This window comes from Heterocephalus glaber, unplaced genomic scaffold (assembly GCF_053883595.1).
Source record: "Heterocephalus glaber isolate CG9 unplaced genomic scaffold, H.glaber_assembly_v1.0 deba00001451, whole genome shotgun sequence".
Lineage (NCBI taxonomy): Eukaryota > Metazoa > Chordata > Mammalia > Rodentia > Bathyergidae > Heterocephalus > Heterocephalus glaber.
This window is the reverse complement of record NW_028258301.1, coordinates 7,935,106-7,959,941: the sequence shown is the minus strand read 5'-3', so window position 1 is coordinate 7,959,941 and position 24,836 is coordinate 7,935,106. Positions and strand designations below refer to the sequence as shown.

Here is a 24,836-nt window from a genome sequence, read left to right as displayed (position 1 = left end):
CCCAACACCCACAAATTAAAGGAGGAGAGGTTTAATTTGTTCACAGTTTCAGTCCATGGTCAGCTAGCACCACAGGAGAAACATCATGGTGGAAGGGTATGGGGGAATAAAACTGCTTAGTTTTGGTGGCCAGGAAGCCAAGCAGGGTAAGAGTGCCACAGAGGAACAGATGAGGGATCATATTATGTAGTAGCCAAGGTCACACCTTCAGGACCCATCCAAACACATCCAGGAGTGGACTTTGTTTTGTTTTGTTACCAGCCATCGAATTCAGGATCTTCCGCTTTCGAGGCAGGCAGGGGAACCACTGAGCTAAATCCCCAGCCCTAGGAGTGGGCTTTATTAGCCTGCTAGGTATTTCTTAATCCAATGAAGTTGACCTATGAGGACTAACAGTCGTACGAAGATAGAGAGTTTCGAGAGTTTCGATAGGAGGGACTACTCTCTATCAGATGATCAGGAAGACACTCCCTGGCAGTACGTGCGAGTGGAGAACTCATGGATGAGATGGAGTCAAACTTACAAAGAAGGACCCTAACACAGGAAAAATTAGAGAATGAAAAGGAAACTGATAAGGAGGCCAGAGTAGTTAGAATTTAGTAAGAGGGAATGTGGTATGAGATAGTCAGAGAGCCAGGAGATGTAGGGCCTTAGGGCCTTAGAAGTGTGGGTGTATTCTAAGTAAAATGTTAAGCTATTTAAAGATTTTTTGAGTCATTGGATAAAGCTACCTTCCCTCTGAAATTTTCACTCCTCTCTCTCACACCCATGCTCCCACTATGTTTCCTACCCCCCTCCCAGCAGGAGGAGCAAGAACAGCTTGTGTCAGGTTTCACCACGTTGATTTTCAATTAGTTCTGTTTTCATGAGATAATAGATAATGGAGTAAGTTCACAGAGAGTGAACTCCTCCTCCTTGACCTCATCAAGACCTCAGGACTGATTTCTAACATTTTCTCCCAGCACACTCTGCTCACTTGTTTCTTTACATAGGCTCAACCTCATGACTGTTCCCCTAAAGTATTTTCTCACCAATACTCCTCACCTCCTCTGCATGGCACCCATCTTTCTGTACTATTCCTGAGCAAAGCCCTAACTCTGGAGCATTGATATGATCCACTTTAGTTTCCATCGTTGAGAGCTGTTGAACAAAATCACAGGACTCTGAAGACCAGATCCACTCCAAATGCCTGTCCTCCAAATCATCTGTGTCTTGGTATCACCCTCTTCTGTCTCTTTATTCTCACATCCTACATCGTCTAGAAAATCAGCATTCATGATAGTCCTCAATGTTGAGCCTCTTCCGTTTAACTTCATTTAAACACTTTCTTCCTCCCTTCTCTCTTTCCCAGAGGTCTACCTCCTTTTGTCCGGGGTCAAGCTTCTCCATCCTCATTAAGACCCCATATGGGCCGGGGATTTAACTCAGTGGTTCCACCCCCTGCCTCGCAAGCACAAGGTCCCAAGTTCAATCCCCGGTACCAAAAGAAAAAAGACCCCATAAGACCTGCTCTCTACCTGTCTTTCCATCATCATCTCCCTTTACTCTATGGCTTAGCCTTTACGAACACCAAAACATGCTGTATGTAACAGCAAACATAGTTATCTCTCCATTTAAGTACTTCATATATGTAAATTCATTTCCTCTTCACCATAGCCCATGCTGCAGTGTACTACTCTATACTTTATATAGTTATACTGTACATATCATGCTATAATTATCCCTATTTTGCAGGTAAAGAAACTGAGGCACAGACAACCTATGTAACTTCCCATGGCCACATAAGTAGTAAGTGGTTGAGTTAGGATTCTGACTCCAGAGCTCATAATTTTTTGCTGTTTCTCTCCTGGGAACATCCTTTACCTCTGCTTCTTTGCTGGGTTTCTACTCAGCCATCAAGGCTGAGTTCAAGAATCATTCACCCCAAGGAACATTCTTTTAACACTCTTTCCCAAGCTTTCCACCAGGCCCTTACCCCACTACTACCAATGTCTAGCATATAGTAGATACCAATTATAAAACGTAACAGCATTATTAAGGTAGTCACAAACCATACAGTCCACCAAACAATTTTAAGTGTATACAACTTAATGTCTTTTTAAGTACATTCACAGGGTTGTGTAACCATCACCACAATCTAATTTTAGAACATTTTCTCCCCCCAAAAAAACCCCATTAGCAGTCAGTCACCATCCTTCCCCTTGCCAGCCCCTGGCAATCACTAATCTACTGTCCCTGTAAATTTCCCTATTCTGTACATTCATATAAATAGAATCCTACAATATGTGGGTTTTGTGACTGGTTTATTTCATTTAGAATGTTTTCAAGGTCTTTTCATGCTATAGCATGTACTTCATTCCTTTTTATGGCCAAAAGATATTCCATCGTATGATCTACCACATTTTATCTATCTATTCATCAATTGAAGGACATTTTGGTTGTTTCCATGTGGTGGCTGTGATAAATAATGCTGCTATAGGCATTCATATCTGTTTTTGTGTGGATGTAGGTTTTCAGCTCTCTTGGCTATGTACCTGAATATATATCCAGTTGCTGGTCATATAGTGACTCTATATTCAATATTTTTAAGAACATCCAAATTTTTTACTTTCCCACTAGCAAACAGTGAGGGCTCCAGTTTGTCTACATCATCCCCAACATTTGTTATTGTCTTTTTATTACAGCCATCCTAGTCAGTATGAAATGTTCTAACAAATGTTTTTTAAACTAAATATTAAGCCAGTAGTTCTTGAAGAAGATTGACATTGGAATTAACTCTTGAAGGATGAGAATGAATTTGCCAGGTTAGCAAGAGAGACCTGAGGCAGCCAGACAAAGGGTATTTTTTCTCTACTTGTTCTGAAGCAGGGAATTTTCACAAACAACTTAGAACCTTGTTGATAAAACCTGCAGAGGGCACAATTCTAGGAAGAAAAATGACAGAATCAGATATCGAATGATCATGATTGACTCAAATAAGGGGTAGACTTTTCCAAACAGATGAATGCAACTGGTATAAATATTAGAATATTATTTCCTACAGAAGGAAGGGAAATTAAACTAAAGAGAGGCTCTGGGGATTATTTGACGGTAAATCAGAAAAAGCAGGGTTGTGGCTGCTCCCTAACACTTAGTATCTTTTGGACCCTAGAACAATTGAGAGAACAGATAGTTCTTCTCTACTCTACACTGGCCAAACTAGTGGTAAATCCACCTATAGGACTATGTCCAATTTGGCACATGAGGCACTGATCAACTCTAATCACTCCCACAGAACACAGAGCTTGACAGTTTGCCAAGAATGACACATTCCTATTATTTAGAATCCATGACCTTCACAGCTGTCCTTAGAGTGGTATAATAATAATAGCTAATATTTATTAAGTGCTTACTGTGTGCCAAGCATTCTTTGTTCTAAGTGTTTTATGTGTATAAAATCATGTAATCCTCATAATAACCTGGAGGTAGGTAAATTAGCTAAGTATTTCAAATCAAGAAACAGGGGCAGAGGCTTAAGTAACTTCACCAAGATCACACAATTATTGAATAATAGGAACAAGATTCAGACCTGAGCTATTGAGGGACCTAAGCAAGCAAAAGGTGTGGAGCATTGGTTGCTTCAGTAAGTACTCCTATGCTGGATCTTAAGTAAATTATTTAAATTCTTCATATCACTATTAAAAATTGAGTCTGGGGCCAGGCATGGTGGATTGCCATGAGGCAGGAGTATCACCATGAATTAAAGGCCCCTGTTGCAAAAAAATGTATATATATTTTAAAAATTGGGTCTGGGATTTCTTTTTTTTTTTTTGGTACCGGGGATCGAACTCAGGATCTTGCACTTGCGAGGCAGGTGGCAGAACCACTGAGCTAAATCCCTGGCCCAAGGGTCTGGGATTTCAAACTTTGAATTTCTGATTCCAGATACTGTTCCTTTTCCCTCTTTTCCCACTTTGACAATGGAAAATGGGTATGATGTTCACAGTGGAACAGAACTGGGAGCCTATGGGTCAAGATACTTGAAATCAGGTCATACTGGGAATTGCTGAATGGACTAGAAATGGTCAGTATAGAGAAAAGAAGTCTCTAAGGCACACTGTTGTTGTTTTCAGATTCCCAAAAGGTTGTTGTGTGGGTTCAAGATCATCTTTTCTGGGCCAGGGATTCAGCTCAGTGGTGCTCCTGCCTGCCTCACAAGTGCAAGGTCCTGCGTTCGATCCCCAGTACCAAAAAATATATATCTTTTCTGTCTGAGCCCAAGGAGTTAAACACAGATTGGCCATGGTGAATTTCCAGAGAGGCAGACTTTACCTCCAGCTGGGTGTGAACTTTCCACACAGCCAAAGCTCCCCAGACCAGCAGTGCTGCCTGGGGATGTCTGTAGCCTCCTGGATATGGAGGTGCTTAGGGAAGCAACCTGTCAGGAGGGTTGTGGAGACAGGCTGGGCTGTAAGACTTTCAAAAAACTTTCAGCAGGGTAGACTGGAGTTCTGAGCTCCAAGGCCAGCCTCTCCCAGCCTTCAGAACTCCAGAAGCCTCTGAGCACCATACCTGCTACCTGTCCTGTTGTGTCTGATTGTGTCCTTTCTTCCCAAAGTGTCCTGCAGCCTCCCCAGGAGCCTGAGGAGAGGAAACCAGTGGGCCTAGGGCCCATATCTAGCAGGGCCTCTATGTGCTGGGTGGCTGCCTTCTCCAGGTCTCCTTTTCCCTGGATTCTGGGTAGACTTTGCTGGAGAAGGACATGTACAGTCAGGGCCAGGGGAGCCTCATGGGAGAAAGGCAAGGTGAGGTCTAGAGACAAATCCAGGCTGAAAAGAGGGGCATCCTAAAGGATCAACTCTCTGGTTCCGAGGAGCAAAGTTTCATTGGCTGACATCTTCATTAGGATTTTCCTCTCGTCACACAGACTGCACCACACTCACTCACATATATAACTATTGGAAAAATGATTTTAATACCCATGGCACATTGTCCTTGTGTGATATAAAATCCAATGACATGTGGCATTTGGAAAAGGTCACTTCTCCCATCAGGATTCATTAGCCTGTTTCAGCCTCTATGCCTGCAGGACGGGTCCCAGCTGCCTGTCCCCTACAGTGGGGCCAGCTGGACAGGTGGCGTCTACAGGGACCTTCCCTGGAGAGCAAAGGCCCTCCCCAGGGTGCTGGCCAGGGAATCTCTTCTTTGGCCAAGCTCTTTCTCATATGTGCCTGAAGAGTAGGGAGGGGTGGTGGTACCAGAGAAAACAAAGTTCCTAGCCAGGCACCCATAGCTTTCAGGTCTGGAGTGTACGAGAAAAGGAAAGGCAGAACCAAAGCCTCCATGTTCTTCCTAAGTATCATACTCTTGACCAAAAGAGGAAGACTTAGGACTCTGGACAGAGAACTAAAAGACAAGAGTGGATTCTATGAGAAGAAGGTCAAGGACATTGGAAAGAGAGAGGCCTGGGAGGCCACCATAACAGAATACAGGGCCAGCCTTTGAGGGACATGACTGGAACCTGGGCTCCCTTGGTATACTCACTCCTCTTTGGCAAATCCGTGACCCAGGCCTGGCCTTCTTATCCTACTCTTGTGTTCTTCATACACTTGAATTTCACCTCTAGGTATGAACTAGCTGTGCCCACTAGCCAGGCCCCTAGGAATAGGCAAACAGGAATTATCTGTCAATGCAGTGTTTGGGTTGGTCAAAGGATGTGCCAGCAGGCACCAGCTCTGTAACTAACCCCTTCTCACATGAGGTCTGTGCCTGAGTTGGCATCTGTGTGAGACATCCAGCACTCCACTGGGGAAGTTACCTTTTTACCAGCTGAATTAGACCTGCTTCTGCAGGTCTTTGAGATCTTGGCTCATTCAATGGGAGTCACTAAGAGAACACAGCAGAATTCTGGTTCCAGGGTATAAGAATCGGGACAGTCAGAGTGAGAGAGAATACTTTGGAAATACTAAAACTGCAGACCAGGAACCCATGATCTCTGATGAGAGACCAGGGAAGAGATGCCCGCTAAGGCCAAGCCTCAGAAGCAAGCAGCCCATGTGTACAGAGGAGTTCTGGGTCCTGACCAGGCTCCAATCCATGCACACACTCACATGCCCACCCTTACATGGGGAAGGAGAGGCCTCCAGCAAGGAGAATAAGGACTGTCCAGCAAGACAGAGGAGACAGGAGAACGTCATGTGTTGGAAGCCAAATAAAAGAAGGGAGAGACACACTGGGCTGAAGTTGCTGCCAGTAGTGTAAGGTCTGGATTTCTGAGACTCACCCATCGATACTGGCAAAATGAGAGTCACTGGCAATCCTGGTAAGAGCACTTTTCAGAGAGGATAAGAGGGAAGGAAGAGAAAATGATGAGTATTGATGTCTCTTTTGTGTAGTTTTGCTCCCAGCAGGAGATATGTACATTTATACAAAGATTCATTTATTCATCTGAGAAACATTTATCAAGGCCCGAATCTCTATGAGGTTCTGCATACTCAAGGTGAGTTGCACAGTCCTTGCTCTCAACACCTGACAAAGCAATTGCTGAATGAATGAGATGAAGCCTCCATTGTTCCAATGCTGATTTGATCTTCCTTTTCATAACTATTTCGTAACAGTGGTATTAGAAAGCCCTGCCCTCTCTGTTTAGGAAATTCAGGATGTCCCAAATTTCCTAAACTGTGCCAGTTCCAAATGTTTTGACCTATCACCATACCATGTGGTCACACTGCTTTCTAATTTTTTATTTCATCATTCCCAGGATGGAAAGAACCCTAAAGACTTCTGTGCCCTCCAAGTGCTCTGTTAATACCAGGCATTCAAATGGGGCCTACACCAGGGAGGTGGCTCAGTCACTCCTTTCTTTGTGCTTTCGGGGTAACTTGTACATCCTTCTTTCTCAGCACTCAACTCTCTCTCCTTTTAATGTGTTTAAAAGGTGTGTGCCTCACTCCAAATTAGGTCTGACATGGGGCCTGGCACGCAGTCTAATTTCTCAATAAAGATTTATTGAATTCCTGAATGGATGGATAAATGGCAGAGGACAAAGACAAGCAAACAGAAAATTATGATTTAAGACCAAATGAAATGATAATTACTGTCACTAACATTTATTGAGAACTTACTATATACAAAACCTGATGCTAATTTCTTTACATGCATTATCTCACATCTTTTTCACAGCTATACTCAGAGGTAGACAGTTATCCCCTGTCCCTTGCAGATGAGGAAGTGGAGGCTGAGAGAGGTTAAATCATTTGCCTAAAACATAAAGGTCCTAATCTTGAAGTTCAGGAGCTCCAATTTGACCAGCCCAAGGCCACTTACTCTGAATTCGCCAGAGGGTTATAGGAAGTATTCTTTGGCCCTTGAACTCTCCCTCCTTTGGTCCATTTAATTCAGAACCCAGACAACTAACTGGCCATGAACCCACCACTTAAATCTCCCCTCCTTCACCCAGGACAGCCAACCCAGGCTAGTCCAACACTAGCAGCCGGGAAGGAACAGAGAGTGGTTCATTCCTCTTTTACAGCCCTTGTCAAATTCCAAAGCAAGTCGTAAATTCATTAACCTCGTAGGGATTAAGCTGTACAGCTTACTTAGCACCATAAACAAGATCATTGGGATGTTGATTTTCCCCTTTTATTGCTTCACTCAAGGAAAGCCTATCTGGCTTCAGCTCTGGAAATAGAGTTTGGCTCCCCAAAGCTTGTCAGGGTGCCGGGGAAATCCCAGCTGGCTGGCCTTTGCAGTTGCTGGTACAGGCAGGACTGGGGCTCAGAGCTCAGAGATATGCAGCTTGAGAATTGATCTCCTAGCTTACCTTGGCACAGCCAGAAGTAGCATTAGAAATGCCTATCTCTGGAGCTGGCACTAGGTATCTTAGGGAGCAGCAAAAGAGAGATGCCTACCTTCCAGGTCACCCAGCTCTCCTGGCAAAGATGGTCTTTAGGTAGCATCACCCTCCTTTTATCTTGGCTCCTCCCATCCCACGGGGTTTCCTACACCTCAGTTCTTCCCTAGGAAGGCTGCTATTGTCTGTATAATGCATCTCTGCCTCCAAAACAGAGGCAGGAATTGTCCCCTATCCTGGGCTTGGGATCCATTCTTTACATCATTTCTGAGGCCTGACTCCAGCAGAGATCCTCTGTCCTGGAACTCCAGCTTTCTTCCACATCCAAAACAAAAAACCACCATATAATTATAGTCCAGAACCTGTGCTCCTAAAACCACAAGTGTTTCTCTCTTGCCTTCAAGTTCTGGGATGAGCTGTCCACAGTTGGCCCTGCCTGCACCCTTTTCTCCCCTTCACTCCTTGAGCCACTGTAGCTTTACCCACCTCTCCCATGACCCTGCTTTTGCCAAAGTCAGCAACTGCTGCAAACTATCAAATCCAGTAGAGACTTTTTAGTCATGGAGATAAATGCTGTTTTGCTCAACAGATGTTTACTGGGTTCCTACATGCTGGTGACACTACAGTGAGCAAAATAGAACAAAACTAAGACTGGAGCAAGAAGTCATAAGCACACTCTGCCAGCCCACCTATGGGCATACCTCAGCTCTGCACCTACTAAATTATGTGGCCAAATTTTCAGTCTCTAAAATGGGAAAGTCCCAGTATTAGGAAGATTGCTGTGAGGGTGAAGTGTATAATGAAGGTCAAGCCTTTAAGTCAGTTCGTGGAGCTAGCAAGTGCTCTGGCAACATATACTTGAAGTAATCTCCCTAATACCACACAGCAAACAAACATTGGGGCCCAGCTGTGAACCCAAACTTACCTGCTTCAAAACCTTTACTCTCCTTTGGCATCATGTCAACTCCCTGTTCTTCCTGTCCTCTACCTCCACCCTTGCTGCCCTGGGCTCTCTGGGCTTTACAAATGGTAGTTACCTGGAAAACATTTACTTAGCATGTTTATTTAATCAGTGGCTCTGTGTTGAAGAGGTAAGGCAATCAGAACAATAGTTACTTAAGGGATAGAAACGAGGTGGAGGCAGTAGGGGTGTAGCTCAGTGGCAGAGCACTTGCCTAGCATACATGAGGCCTGGGCTTCAATCCCTAGCACCACAGGGAAAAGGAAAGGAGAGAACAGGACAGGACAGGACAGGAAAAGGAGAAATAATTTAGATAGGAGTTCAGAAAAGATATATCTTGTGGGATGACTTGGGAGTCTTATGGAGAGTCCTCTAATGAAGTGAGAAAAAAGACTGAAAGCAAAGAGCACAAGAGTGAGCCTTGAGTCAGAAGACCTGGGACAAGGAGACAAGGTATCAGCGTCCTAGAGTCCTTGATGAGAAGCAAAAGCTGAGGAGAGAACAAACTAGGAAGAACCTATGACAATGTGACGCCATGGCCTCCATGGGTCCATGAACTGCTGAGGGGAATAACATAGGATGACACCAGCAATGAGAAAAGCTGCATCCCAGAAAGTGAGAAGATGGGGTGACAAATGCCAGCCCTTGTTCCGAGAGGCAGAATAGAAGACAGAAAAGTAGGAAAGAAGTTTCAGGAAGTAGCAAGGTCAAGAGAAGGGCTTTCAGAGAAAAGTTGCACACAACTTTAAAGACAAAGGTGTGCAAACACTAGAGGAGAGAAATGACAGTAATGGCAAGGTTCCTAATGGAGATGAGGGAACTGGCTGTAGAGGACAGTGGCCACTAGTTTTGGAGAAAAGGTAGACATTCTGAAAACTGAGAATGGGAGAAACCAAGTAGAGGCAGATGGCATTCAGCCTAAGGGAGACTGGCTCACTCCCTTCACATGATCCCAGTGACAGAATCACAACAGTAATAGTAATGAAAAGTTTATTGAGTAGCTCAGCTTGGGAGATGCACACCTGAACTATTTCTTCCCTATACCAACTACACCTGGTCGCACACCTTTCTTTGGTGGGTAGTTAATCCCTTAACAACATGGGCAAATCCCCGCCCCCCAAATCCCAGTTACTTTGGGTTTTTAAAAGTTTGTGAAGGGCCAGGGATTTAGCTCAGTCATTCTGGTGCCTGCCTCACAAGTGCGAGGTCCCGAGTTCGATCCCTGGTACCAATAAATAAATAAATAAAAGTTTGTGAGCTGGGTCTGATGGCATATGCCTATAATCCCAGGTCTGGGAGGCTGATGCAGGAGGAGCACAAGTTCAAGGCCAGCGTGGGTGATTTAGCAACTCAGTGAGACCCTGTCTCAAAAAGAAAAAAGAGGGGCCAGGGATTTAGCTCAGTGGCTTCGCCGCCTGCTGTGCAAGCGCAAGGAACTGAGTTTGATCCCTGCTACCAAAAAAAAAAGAAAGAAAAGAAAAAGAAAAAAGAGGGCTGGGGATTTAGCTCAGTGGTATCTCGCCTGCCTTACAAGCACAAGGTCCTGAGTTCAATCCCCAGTACAAAAATATATATATATGTGTATATATATGTATATATGTGTGTATATATGTATATATGTGTGTATGTGTATATATATGTATACAGAATTCACCAAAGCAAGTATACATTAGGAAAAGAAAAACTTGTATAAATATTTTAATACTAAATTCATTGTGGCATCATGAGATTCATACAAGTTACCTTTAGTCTCTACAATTGTAAGAGATGCTCAAAGTGGTGGGCATTAACTTCCAGGCATTTATTAGTATGAACTGCTGAAGTGTGTACACAGGTTTTTGGTGGACTCTATATATGTGGACTGGGGATGTGCCTCAATATGAGAGCCCTGAGTTTAATCCCCAGTACTAGGGAAATTTTTTTCTTTTACACACTTTGAAATTCTTATCTGAGTTGATTTAAGGTGTTCTTCTGTCTTCAAAGGACTCTTTTTTGGGGGCGGGGGGCGGTACCAGGGATACAACTCAGGGCCTCGTGCTTGTGAGGGAGGCAGCAGAACCACTGAGCTAAATCCCTAGCCCCTTCTTCTTCTATCTTATTCCCCCTTCTCTCCATCACCTGGGGGGAGGGACAAGTCTACCCCTGGAACATGCTCCCTACGCACAATCCCATGGGGTCTGGACAGCATTACTGATTCCCTAGCCAGCCCACAGGGTATCGGGTTCTCCGCAGACCCGGTCCCCTTCTAGGGCGCACATGTTCACAGAACTTAGACTGTATGAGCCCTTGGTTTGCTTCCTCCTTGGTAAAATGAGTAACTCTGACTTGGACTGACCTCATAGGATCAGCACTGGGGATTAGATAAATGCTTGTAAATCTCCTTACACACAGCACTTGCTCCTCCAACGGATGCCTAAGGAGAGCTCATGGGCATGAGTGCGCGTTTGTGACTCTGTCAAGATGTGTGTGTACCTGTGTGTGCAAGAGAGTTATGTGTGGGCTGGGAATGGGGCACCCTGTGAGTCAGCTATTGTGTGTGTCATTGCCTACAGCTGACCCCAAAGCTGTAAATCCTGCCTCTATGCCCGCTAGAGTGAGAGCTTTATAGCCCAAGGTCAGGCCCATGAATCAAGAGTGGGGCTGGCAGGAAGCAGGGCTGGGTGGAGCTCGGCAGGAGAAGCTCCCAGGATTCCAACCACTGGGAGCAGAGCCCTAGGCACACCCTCAAGTCCCAATCTTGGGGAGCCCGGCCAGTGGCCCTCCCTCCCAGGACAGTGCTCTCCTGTATTTTGGGTGCCATCTTAGCTGGTGGGTGGGCTATGCCTTAGGCCTTTCTTCTGGGGAACCTGGGTCCTGAGCCCAGAACCCACAGTGTGGTGGACATACAGCAGCCACCCTCTGAGCCTGATGCTTTTATTTCTTCTTTGCCTTTCTAATCTGTCTTGGGGAAAGTGGCCCCAGTAAGGCAGCCCTTTCACTCTGAAACCTTTTTATGACTCCAGCCATAATTAACTTGAGTAATAAAATTTTTCAAATCCAAATAGATATAATTAACATTTAATGCCCCTGGTTGGTGCTGGTGGCTGGACCCATTAAGAGCAGAGTATTGATTGAGAAGGTGAGCCAGCTGGGCCGCTGCAGGGCCAGGGGACAGAGGTGACTAGAGCCAGGGCTGCCTATGAGCCCAGGTGTGAGGAGAGTGGCAGGTGGCCAAGCCCCAGCCCAGATGGGGGATTAGGGCAGGACTCCCCAGGCTGGGGTGGACGTCCTCCTACCCTCGGTCTCTAATGGTTCTCCCACCTTCTGGCCCTGTAATCTCAGGCCTTCCTGACCAGGGACATCTCAGCCTTCCCAGGACAAGGTTGTGTCTTCTTCCCAAGGAGCCCCCCGTGGCCTCAGGACATGCCTCTTCCCACTGTTCTGCTTCCTGACTCACCCTGCTCTTCTGTGTGATCCAGCTTAAACTCTAAACCCAGTTGATCAGAGAAGCTTTATCTGTCTCCCAGAATGGCCTATTCTTCCTGGGAACTTCACTTTCCCCAGGATGCTATGGGGTGGGATACAGTGTGGGGAGCACTCATTTGAATCCCAGCCCCTCCACTTCCCTGCTCTGTGACTTTAGGCTAGTCACCAAGCTTCTCTGAATCCCAGTGTCCTTTTCTATGTTATTTCTAATAGAAATAACAATATCCACTTCCTAAAGGTGCAATAACATTGGTCTTAGCCTCATTTATGCTTCACAAGAGTCCAAAGTCGTAGGAATTACTGCCTACATTTTACATGTGAAAAACAGGCTTAAGGAAGGCAAAACCGTTATCCCTATGACTCACATTTCTCTCAGTAGTTAAATTTAACATATATTTCTAAATAGCATCTAGGCTGAGAACTATCTGGGGAACATCTCACTGAAAGTGAGGTGATTCTACCACCAGGCTTCTGCGATCTGGGTGGTCCTGGTCTGGAGGGATGCCGGGGTCGGGGGGTGGGAGGTGCATCATCAGCTGGTTTAAGTTAAGGCTACATGGGAGAAAGTGTGCAGACTACAGGCCCTGGGACAAATAGGGATACAAAGTGCTATAGAAGAAATGAGTGAAGGTTGGGCCCAAGGCCAAACCAGATATGAGGACAGAGGACAGGGAATACTGGGACTGTGGGGCAGTGGCATGCTGGCCCAGGAGTGGTCCTCAGGGAACTGGGCAGTCACCCATAGGAGGCCTGTTGGTGGCGTGGGCAGCCCAGGCTCTTCTGGACAAGGAGAGGCTATTTAAGGGCTGAATTCCTTTCTTGGTCCATCTTTGCTTCTACTATGACCCCAGCTTCCAAGTTTATGACCTTCCCTGTCCCTCAAGGGACTTCCTCTCGGTGTTGTTTCCCTATCTTTAGGAGCCCCGTTCTTCCTCAACAGCTCTCACAGGCCAAGAGGGGCCTTCTATGCAGGCCCCAAACACTTCCCGATTTAGGCCAGGCTTTGCATTGAACTTTAACTTGAGTATGTCTCTGCTCCGTCTAGTGCCCCACACCCCAGTGCTGCTGACACTAGAGCAGTGACTCAGAAGGCTTGGGGAGCAGTGAATTTCCTCACCTCTCCACTTATGCCTTCACTTGGCATCACTCGCTGTGCCAGGCCCTGTTGAAGAAGCAGAGAAGTAAATGTGTAATTACAACTAGGTAAGACTCAGGGACTACAGGGCACATGGTCTAACTGAAAAGCTTGAATGACTGCTTCTAGGAGGGTGAACCTAGAAGCTGAGCTCTGATAGTTTCCAGGCAGAGGGAATGGGGTGTTTAAAGGCCAAAAAGAGAGAGAATTGCCCATTTGAGAAATGCGAAGAACTCATTGGGACCAGTGATGTCCAGGGTGAGAATCAGTAAGAGGCGAGGCTGCCCAGCTCAGCAGCAGTCCACCCCAGATATCCCTGTAGCCCTTGCTGAGGGCCCAGCTCTTGCAAGTCCCAGCTGGAGATGTGCTGGTAGCAGAAGTTAGGGCGTCTCCCTTGACTCGTCGGAGTCTCAGCACCCTCCTCGGTAGCACGGAGATGCTGATCCCAGCTACCTCCATCATTGCAAGTATTGAATTGCTTTGCACTTGGCCAGTGCCTGGCTTTTTAGGGTGCAGTTAGAGAAATGGCCAGGCCATGTCTTCTGCAAAGGACTATTCTAGTCACAAGCCTCAATTTTCTGTTGAATAATGAGAGCACTCAACATCATGGCCTCTTGATTCCAAAATGCCTGTCCATCAAAGGCCTAGGGAAGGACCCCTGACCCTTACAGCAGGGACCCCTCTCTCTTTCTACCCTCCCCTACTCAAGCCTCCCCCCTCCACTGCACTGCCTCAACCTTTGTCTAGGTCACTGTCCTACCCTTCCTTCTCTTGCCATTGTCCCACCCTCCCAACACCTGCTGCCACCTTCTCCAGGAAGCCCTCTCCTGCTCAGAGAACTGACCTCATTCTCCTCCTTATCCTTCTCTCATCAGCCTCTCAGTGTTGTCTGTGGTCCAGCCTCCCCCAGCCTGTGAGCTACTAAACCTGGCCCTCACTCTTCCAGACTCCCAGAGGACCAGCTGCAAACTTTGAGGGTGACCCAGGATTAGGTTGGAAACAGGTCATGATAAAAATGAAAGAGAGGAAGGAGAAAACACTCAGACCAACAGAGGGAGTGAGTATGGACAGCAGGCCTTCCAGACCCAGCCTGACCCCCAGACCCAGTCTAAGCCATAGTTTTTCCCCACAGCCCTGGTCTGTGATGAGAGCTGAGATCTAGGAGGACAAAGGAATATGGGGCTGGGCCTCTCAGCTAGAGGGAGATGCTGGTGGTGGAGAGGCCCATGGCACAGCTGGTAAAAGGCTGTGCCTGGCCAGGCCTCCCAGCTGCCCCTCTGTCTCGGGTCCTCTTTGCACACACCCTCCAGCCCAACCCCCCATGCAGCTGCCTTCCTCATGACACAAGCCTGTGTTGTGCTGTTGATCACTGGCCACTATGCCTGGGGAAGAGCCAGGCCAGTGTGGGAGGAAGAACTTGAGATCCTGTGGGCAAAGCCTCACCACACCCCACCCCACCTCCCAGATTATCAGCCCCTTGCTCTGCACTCCCCAGCCCACAGCAGCATTGTGATTTCCCCCCACAAAGCATGCTAAGAGCTGATCAATGCAAATCTCCAGGCTTTGGGGGGCACACACTCATCTCATTCATTAGTTAAAGCAACAGGAAGGCCAGTGATGTTGGCCTGAGTCTGTAGATGAGAAATCCAGGAGAGATGATGGTGCTCTCCCTGAGACATGGGGTGGCACTATCAAGACCAGGTCTTTCTGACTCCAGGACTCATGTTCCACCCTTCCAGCCTCTTTGCCGAACTCCTTCCTGCTCCCTACTTCAGCCCAGCCCCAGCCCCAGGATTCTGCCCATGACTGAGACACCAGTACAGAGAGCAGAGAGTAGGAATAGCAGGGAAGACCAGGGTAGAGAGAAACAGAAGGTGCAAGCTGGGGGGAGGAGGAAAATGCCTTTGAAGGTGAGCTTTGGCCCAGAGCTGCCATAGAAACTCTCTAGTTCTCCCTTAGGCATGGACATCCAGTCACCCCAGAATAGATCCTCGGCAGCACCCTATTCAGGGTCCTCTCCCATCACAGCCCGAGCCTGGGCCAGCCCACAGAGCCGTCACTTCCTTGGATTCAAGTAGGAAGACTGACCCCACCTGTTTCCTCTCATTCCCTAGACCTGGCAGAGGGCAGGAAGAGATCAGCCTACCCTCCTGCCTAGTAGCCTTTGCTACCCTACAGGGTTTCCTTTGGTCACATGTTTTCATAGAAGATGGGACACAGCACTGGCTTCCTGAAGCCTGAAGTTCTATTCTCTTTTTTCCTGATACCAGGTATCAAACTCAGGATCCTTCTTGCCAAGCAACCATGGCGCCACTGAGCTAAATCCCCAGCCCTGAAGTTCCCTGAAGTTCCATTCTTAAGCCTACTAGCAACATGATTGTGACAATGATTTCCACCTTTCCCTGTCTAAAGAAACTTTCCCAGGCCAGGGATTTAGCTCAGTGGTCCTACCGCCTGCCTCAAAAGCCCAAGGTCTTGAGTTCTATCCCTGGTAGAAAGAAAGAAAGAAAGAAAGAAAGAAAGAAAGGAAAGGAAAGAAAGAAAGAAAGAAAGAAAGAAAGAAAGAAAGAAAGAAAGAAAGAAAGAAAGAAAGAAAGAAAGAAAGAAAGAAAGAAAGAAAGAAAGAAAGAAAGAAAGAAAGAAAGAAAGAAAGAAAGAAAGAAAGAAAGAAAGAAAGAAAGAAAGAAAGAAAGAAAGAAAGAAAGAAAGAAAGAAAGAAAGAAAGAAAGAAAGAGAGAAAGAGAGAAAGAAAGAAAGAAAGAGAGAAAGAGAGAAAGAAAGAAAGAAAGAAAGAAAGAAAGAAAGAAAGAAAGAAAGAAAAGAAAGAAAAGAAAGAAACTTCCCTACAGTGCTAAAAGCCCCAGGATGGTGGTGGTAGTAGTAGTAATAGTAGTAGTAATAATAATAATAGAAAACATCTAACATAAAGGGTTATATTCAAATGACTTAATATATAAATAACCCTGTAAAATAGATACTTTTACTCTTTCCATTTCACAGATGAGAAACAGAGAAATTAAGTGACTTTGCCAAAGTATGCAAAAGGATCTGTTTATTTCAATGGTTTATGAGAAAGTGATTTGTAAAATGTAAAGACATTTTGTAAAGGTGGAGGTGCTTTATAAAGGCTGAGGTAGTTTTCCCAAATAGGCATTTGTAAGTGTGAGGGAGGAGGCTTTTGAAAGGTGGCAGTATTTGCTATAATGCAGAGGTATTTTAATTACATGATGCCTCACAGTGTGAGAGATGACTCTTCTCTGACATCTACACCCCACACCTGAGAAGTGGGTCATGGTGGGCAGCCCTCCAGGGAAAGGCTAAATTGCTCCTATTTACAATCGCATTCCTGGGCTGGGGGTGTAGCTCAGTGGCAGAGTGTATGCTTAGCATCTGGGAGGCCCTGGGTTCTATCCCCAGCAAAAAAACAAAAAACCTAAAATTATACACTATTCCTAATCTAAAAAAGAAAAAGAAAAAGAAATCACAGAATGTCAGGCTTAGAAGGGTAAAAACTCTCACAGCCCAACTTATATAATCTGTAACCCCTGCAGGAATCTGTTCATCATCCAGAAAGTTGAGACAGTGGACAGGAGTAGGAAGGAAGAATGTTCTGCAGGGAAAAAGATTTGGAGAAAAAAGCCCTGGAGGGTACTTGGCTGGATCCCATCCCCGCAGAGCCACATTTCCTCCCTCTTGACCTGCAGTCAGGACTAGGCTAATGGACACACTTCCTCCCCCCTGCCCCAGCCCCAGAAAATGGAGCCCTTAGAGCAGAGCATTGTGGGGTTAGGCAAGGCAAGTCTCTCCATTCCCCCACAGCAAGGGCCTTCCAGAAGAGCTCTGGAGCATGCCTATTCAACACTGGGCAGCCAGGTGCTTTTCTCCTCCGCCTGGGTGACAGCTGCTCCCCCAAGATGAATCTAGGAAGAGTTTGATCCCACCTTCCTGGCCCCAGCTGGCATCCAAAGTATGACAGAGGACCAGGAAGGTCATCAGAGAAGCTAAGGCCTGTGTTGGTCCAGGGCTGAAGCAACAGATGGCACACTGGGAACTGGGGCTTATTTGGGGGACTAGAATTGGATTTGGCTTTAGGCAGATAGGACTGGGCTGGCTCAGAGAACTGCAGTTAGGTTTTAGCTTCTTTCGAAACTGCCTGTTTTATGCTAGTCTAGCAAAGCTTGTCTCCAAAAAAAAAAAAAAAAGATTTGTCATGGCTACCTTTGGCCTCTGATTTTGAGCTTTATTTCAAGAAATAGGAGTGAGAGGTTTGGCTTTGGAGCCCCAGACACTGTCTAGTTAGGACCTTGCTACTCAAAGGGTGGCCACAGACCAGCAACGGGGGTGTCACCCAGGAGCCTGGGAAGAAATGTGATCTTGGGACCTACTCCAGAGCTGTTGAATCAGAATCTGCATCTTAACATGAATTCCCAAGTGTTCTGTGTACACTTGAAGTTTGAGAAGCCCTGGTGAAGGCTTTCCTCGTACACCCAGCACCTCGGCCTGCTCTAGGGCCCGGCTAACACCCCCTCCCAGTGCTAGAGCCACAGCGACACCTACTGGCCATGGGTACCTAGGCCACCTCCTCCAGGACATCTGGGCTCTGCGGACCAGCCCTGGCTGCCCTGCACCCTGAACCAAGCGAGCATTCCTGAGTTCTGGGGATCTGGCTTCTGCAGCTACACTGGAGAGGGTATAGCATGGCCTGGGCCTCAATGTGGCATAGGTCACACTTCAAGAAATAGAAGTGAGAGTTAGGGTTGGCTTTGGGGCCCCAGACACTGTCTAGTTAGGACCTTGCTACTCAAAGGGTGGCCACAGAGCAGTAGCATGGGTGTCACACAGGAGCCTGGAAGAAATGCAGTCTTTGGACCTACTCCAGAGCTGCTGAATCAGAATCTGCATCTTTACATGAACCTATCCTTCCTACATAGAGAAGGCAGGACCGTGAGCAGGTGTTTCTCTGGCACACAATACTCAGAACACATCCTTCACCCTGGCCTCTCCAGACTTAGCAATGCAAGGCATGTGTGTGTCTCCTCTCTTCATTCAAAGTGTCACCCAGATGGACAGGGTGCAGCTTCCCATGGCAACCAGAGCCAGGCTGATGCTCTCTGAGGAGGTGGGAGTTGAGCCTATATTTAAATGCCTCTTCCTGGAAGTAGACTTCTATGAGGGACAACAATTAAAAAGCAAGTCCAGGAAAGGGAGCAGGTAAGACATTTCTGGCTCAGGATGGTGGCTGCTTGAGAGTCTCACGACAGAATTCCAAGTCAAAGGAGGAGACAGGAGCCAAAGAGTAAAAAGGTAGGGAAGAAAGCCAACAACACCCAAGGCATGGCCCAGTTCATCCTATTCCAAGGGACCTGGCTCACCTAGGGCTACCAGGGAGGAGAGAAGGGCTTCTTTCTGAGCTGTAGTGATCCCCACTCATTCCCTGATGCCTCCCTCTTGTCTGCTCTCAGCTGTGAGAAGGGGCTTCCCTGAGAACTAAATGAATGTGATTGCCCACCAGTGCTTGCCATTAGTGGTGATTAGTTAAAACATCAGAGTCTAAACAGTCAATTGGCTCTAATAATTAATACTATGGCTCAACTGTGATTGAGAGAGATAGGGAGGGAGAGAGAGAAGAAAAGAGAAAGGGAAACAGAAACAGGGTTGATGAGGAGCCCTAGCTCTGTAGCTACCGTTCCTAGCCCTGCGTCCAGATGGTGTGCTAAGGTACATCTAGCTCTGAATTCTGTGCTCCTGTAAGATGTTTTACATAAATTATACCACCCAGTTATCACTATCACCCTGTTAGGCAATATCATTATTACTTTCTTTCTTTTCCACAAGAAAAGTGAGGCACAGGAAGGTAAAAGCTAGTACCATAGGTACTCAGGAACAATTTGTTGAATGAATAGAAAAATGAATAAAGTAGCCAGAACTGAAATTCAAACCAAGGCTAGCCTGACAAAAAGCTTTGGGGGGGGGGGGCGGATAGGAAGGGAGAATTTGAAGAGACAGAAAAAAGGAAACAGGCACCCCCAAAATTCTACACTCTCTCTTCCCCTCCCTCCCTCCCTCCCGTGTCTCTCCTCCATCACACACACACACACACACACACTTCTGTTTTAATATCCTCATACACAACTCTAACCACCACATACCTCTCTCTCCCTCTCTCTCTCTCTCAAACCCCCCTCACACACAGGAACCTCTGTCACACCCTCCTCTCCTCTCAGTACTGGTGATTGAACACAGGGCCTAAACACCCAGCTGCATTCCTAGCCCCAGTCTTGTTTTCATCACACAGGGTCTCCCTCAGCTGCAGAGTTGCCCAGGCTGGGCTTGAACTTGCAATCCTCCTGCCTCAGTGCTGGGATTATAGGCCTGTGCCACCACACTCAGCCTGTGGGTCTCTCTGTCTCCCTGTCTGTCTCTCTGTCTGTCTCTGTCCTTTCAGTGTGGGTGCCCCACGTTACATCCCACACTTCTCAATCACAGCGTTTCTATCACACGCTGCTTTCTCTTGTCCCCATCTTACACATCCACACTGTTTCACACAAACATCTCTGGCACGGGCCCTCCTGTCTCTCTCCTGCTCACACTCAAAAGCCCTATGTCCCTCTCACACTCACACATTCACACTTTCCTCTCAGCTACGCTTTCTCTTTCTCACATCCTGCCCTGTACCTCTTTCCCTCATGTACACACTCCCCTCTTCAGGGCCCTTATTAGTCTCCCTCAGTACTGGACCTACAGTTCTTATAATGTCATCATCCCGCAGCACACGCATGAGAGTGTTTGAGAACTAAAGGAAACAGATGTCTCCACTTCCTCCAGACACTGCCCTCCTCACTCAATCCCACACCTTACACACAAGCCTCTTGCACATGGGTGTGCACTCTAGGCCTTATCCAAGAACCAGCCCCTTCATGCACCTCTGCTTTCCTGCCCCACAGGAGTCAAGCCCCAGGGCCCTCCATCTGCACCCTTTCTGTCTGGGTTTGCTGTCCCAAGATCTGGAAGGGCCGTGCGAACCTCCCTGCCTGGCACTGGGGAGGGGGCTCTGGGAGGCCCAACGTTCTCGGTCATCCTGGAGCAGGCTCAGCCGCTCCCCACCCCCTCCCCAGGTCAGGAGCAGCAGCAGGAGCGGCAGCCAGCAGGAGCAGGACGCCTGTGTGTGCATTGCTATTAATCACCCCTCCTGGTCCGCTAACGAGGCTAATGCGGTAAGTGACAATAGCCCATCTTGGTTCCTGATTTAGGGGCTCGGGACGGAAGCTAGGCTCCTGGGAGTGAAGACGTGAATTCTCCACGACACTAAACCTTCAAATAAATCTCCTCCAGTCAGAGAAGCCCAGGGCACTAAATCCCAAGCGCCGGTAATTGAAACCCTTAGAGCTTTCTCGGGTAGGGAAATTGCTGAGAGAGAGCACGCACAGTCCGGGGGTTCTGGGTGGGGTGGGCCACCCAGAGGCCTCCAGAGAGCACTGTGATGGGGACCCTGCCCGGGGACCTGCAGGAGCACGTGGGCACGTGTCTGTCCGGATCTACATGTCTGTCTGTTCTTGTCTTTAGGCATGGGATTTACTACCTGGTCGTGTTCATGTGGCCACTGGCCACCGTTTCCCACCATGTCTGTGGGGGAACAGCAGTTATGGAGCATTTGTCTTTTGAGAGCATTCACCTCATGAAACCCTTGTAACTTCTCACTATTGCTGGCCAGGAGCAAGGCTTCGCTGAAGCCAAAGGAATTTTCTACTTAACTTCCATTGCCTTCCAGCCCCTATTCCCACCTCTCTCACCCCATGTCCTCCTACCCCCATCTTACACTCCTTCCAGACATTCATTCTCCCGTGGGCCCTTCAAGTCTTCCTCCCACCAACTTGGTCACTGAATGATTCAGCCATTCCTAACACCCATCCTATGCGGGGCCCTAGGCCGTGGCTTGAGTACACCCGGTTGAATCAGATAACCTCCTTACCCTCAAGAGCTCAGAGCAGAGAAGACTAGCAGACAGATAGGTAACTACAAAATTATATATGTACAGTGATAATGGTGTAGACATCTAAAGAACACAGCATAAAAAAGAAAGTAATTAACCCTGAGGGAAGGCTTCAAAGAGGACACATTGTCCAAGGGTGGTCTTAAAGAATAAATAAGAGAGTTTCAAGTTGCCCGTAGGGAGATGGATGTCATGGGCATTATTGACAGTGGGAATAATGGGGGAAGAGCTAGATTTTGTGCAGCCATAGCACACAGTATTGCTGGAAGGGATAAAAGGCTAGAGAGGGGCTTGTATGATAAGGAGCTCAGAATTTATGCTGCAGGCTTTGGGAACAAGGGAAGGGCCTTAGGTGGCTGAATGATTGGATCTGCTTTTTAGGAAGCTCCTTCTATCTGTAAAGATGGCAATAGATTAGAGGGCAGAGAGATACATTAGGGGACTTTTAATAGTAAAGACTGGAGTTGATGATGCCTGGACTAGAGAGATGCAGAAAAGAAGAGCTGAGGAGTCCTTAGGAGGTAAAAATGCCAAAGATGAAGGGTAAAGAGTAAAGAGTGAGAGCCGGGGATTTAGCTCATTCATTCCACTGCCTGCCTCAAAAGCACAAGGTCCCTAGTTCAATCTCCAGCACCGCCCCCCCCAAAAAAAGAGTAAAGAGGGAGAGTGAAAACCATCAATTTAGGGAAGGCTGTAGGAAATGGCACCACTCCATAAAGCAGAAAAAGTAGGAGGAAGGCAAGACTCAAAAAAGAGAAGTCCCGGGCTGGGGATTTAGCTCAGTAGTTCTGCTGCCTGCCTTGCAAGCGCAAGGTCCCGAGTTTGATCCCCAGTACCAAAAAAAAAAAAAAAAAAAAGTCCCATTGCAGGCAGGTTGAGCTTGAAAATCCTGTGAGACATGAAAGTAGACAAACTGCCCCACAGTAGGGGTCAGCATCAGAGGTAGGAACTGAGGGAAGGAAACCAGAGAGACACACAGAAGTAATTGTGGACAAGAATTAACAGTGAACATCACAGACAGTGGGCTGGCGATGACCCTGAACTTCGTATTGGATTGCTGGGGTGAAAGTCCAACATATCTTCCCACTACATAACCATGGGCAAGGTAACAACTTCTCTAGCCCTCCTTATCTCATTTATAATTACGCTGTTTTGTTTTTTTGTTTGTTTGTCTTTGAACCGGGGATCAAACTCGGAACCTTGTGCTTGTGAGGCTGGCAGTGGAACCACTGAGCTAAATCCCCAGGCCTCCTTACCTCATTTATAGACTGCCAATACATAGTACACCATTGGGCCCAGCACTGAGTAAGCGTGTGATCAGGATTATCGCTTCCCTTCTTCCTGGCTCTTCAACTCCTACTCGGCATCACATGGCAGCCCACATCCTTTCCTCAGGGAGGTTTGTCTGGATTTCCCTGACCACTGCAGATTTCCATATTATAAGCTCCCATAGCACCCTACTTCTCTTTAGCACAACTAATATCTTACAATTATATAAATATTTTATTGTATCTCTTCCCTCACTAGACTGTAAACTCCATTAGGACATAGATCTCATCATATACCTAGAGCCTAGTACATAATAGTGCTTAACCTACAGGAGATGGTCAACAAATATTTATTGGATTAATAAACTGATTAACTGGAATATCTATTATATTTAGTAGATGATGACCATCAAAAACCTGATTGAGAGCAGTTTCCTTAAAATGGTAGGATTGAAATTCAGTCTGCCAAGACTTAGAGTAGTCGGACGATAAAGGAGTATGGACAGTAAGCAAGAGTCTCTGGCACGTCTGAGGTGAGAAAGGGAGAGGAAGGAAAGGGCATTCATTACAGGGGCCTTGGGAAGGGACAGATGGCTCGCTGACGTGGCTGTCATATGGGAGAGACTCAGAGTTTGTGTGCCGATGAGGGGAGCCTAAAGAAGGAAAGGAGAGGATGAGGTAAGAGGGAGAATGGACAATTTTCCTAGGGAATGTAGGCAGGAAAGGGATTCCAAGCCCTGGAGAAACAATCTAAACTAGGAAGACCAATACTTCCTCCACTGAAACTAGAGGGAGGGAAAGGTGAATTGAGAGAAGTTGAGGCAATTCATGCCTAAGGACTCTCAATTTCTCGGTGAAGGGAAAACGGGACAGAAGAAGGGGAAGAATTACGATGGTAAACTATTGTTGAATTGTCTCTGTGGGAAAGGGGAGACATTTCTAACCAAGAGCATGTACAAGGGTTGCTTGGTAGTGCTGAGATTGGAAACTGTGAATTTTTATTGGCATGTATCTTTGTGGTTTTGTGATTTTCCCCAGCCACGCTTAGCCACCTGTGTGTCTGGGAACAAAAAGGAGAGTAGCTGGATCACAGAGAAGGCAAAGGATGTAAAGAGGTTAAGCGTGTTGATAAGTGGGTTCTGAAATGATGCACTGTGGGGTCCAGGCTAGCATCCCTGAGTACGTGACAGCTGAGCGTTGGGAGATGGGTAGATGGAGGACTTGGCGGGGAGGGAGATCTGCCACAGAACAAGTTAGGTTGTTGGAGAGATTCTCCAGGAGCAAGTACAGTACAGGGAAAACCCATAGAAGCTGAAGAGGTCAGAGCAGTCAGAGATGAGGCTTGGGGAGGACAAGTGAGTGTCAAAGTTCTCAGTGAATGTGAATGACGGCAGATGGCAGGGAGAGACGGGATGCAGAGTGGGACCTGACCCCCAAGGGCCTACCGGATGTAGAAGCAATGGACCACAAGACACTAGCCCCACTTCCCAGCCTGAGGAGCATGGAGTTGGGAAAAAGACAGAGAGGACACCAGGTGTCTCCAGGGATAAGCCAGGGCTCTGGGACCATGAAGAGAGGAAGTAAAGGGAAGATCCTGAACTAAGGATGGAGAGGAGTTTATCAGCATGGTATTCATGGGAAGGTAGTAGAAAGACATTAGCCAGAGCCACCTCTAACCTGTGTCCACAGCACCCCTTGTAGGAATCTCTGCATCTCTAGCCTTCCTCCCCCAACTGGACATCTCTCCTCCTGCACCATCTACTCCTCATTCCACCCCACACACATATGCCTCATCCATCCACACAGCCATCCCTGCCCCTCCCACACTCCCTCCTGCTTGTCCCCTCCCTGGACCCTTCCCCTGCCCTGCCCCACCCTTGCCGGCCTGAGTGAGCAGGAACCCCTGCACCTTCATTTCTCAGGTCACTGCTTGGCTAATGGGCTATTAATTTGCTCAATCGTCCCCTGTGAGGCAAACTCAATTTCTGCCAGCCAGTCGTCCCTCCCTGTCGACAGCGTGATTGATTGGAGGAACAGCTGTCACCGCCCGGCTGCCTGCTCCTTGCCTCTTTCCCTCAAGTCTGCACCACCCCTCCTCCTTGGGCCGCCGCCCTGCGCCCACAGAGGCAGTGCACCCCTGCCACCTGCCCAAGGATCTGTCGCCAGCAATGAAAAATGACAGAAAT

The 24,836-nt window shown here is 47.2% G+C and overlaps 1 protein-coding gene across 5 annotated transcripts in view; it reads left to right on the top strand.

The window, feature by feature from the left end:
• Rnf220 (ring finger protein 220) overlaps positions 1 to 24,836 on the top strand; it is a 230,567-nt gene that overhangs the window by 158,455 nt on the left and 47,276 nt on the right. The gene's annotated exons all lie outside the window — the stretch shown is intronic.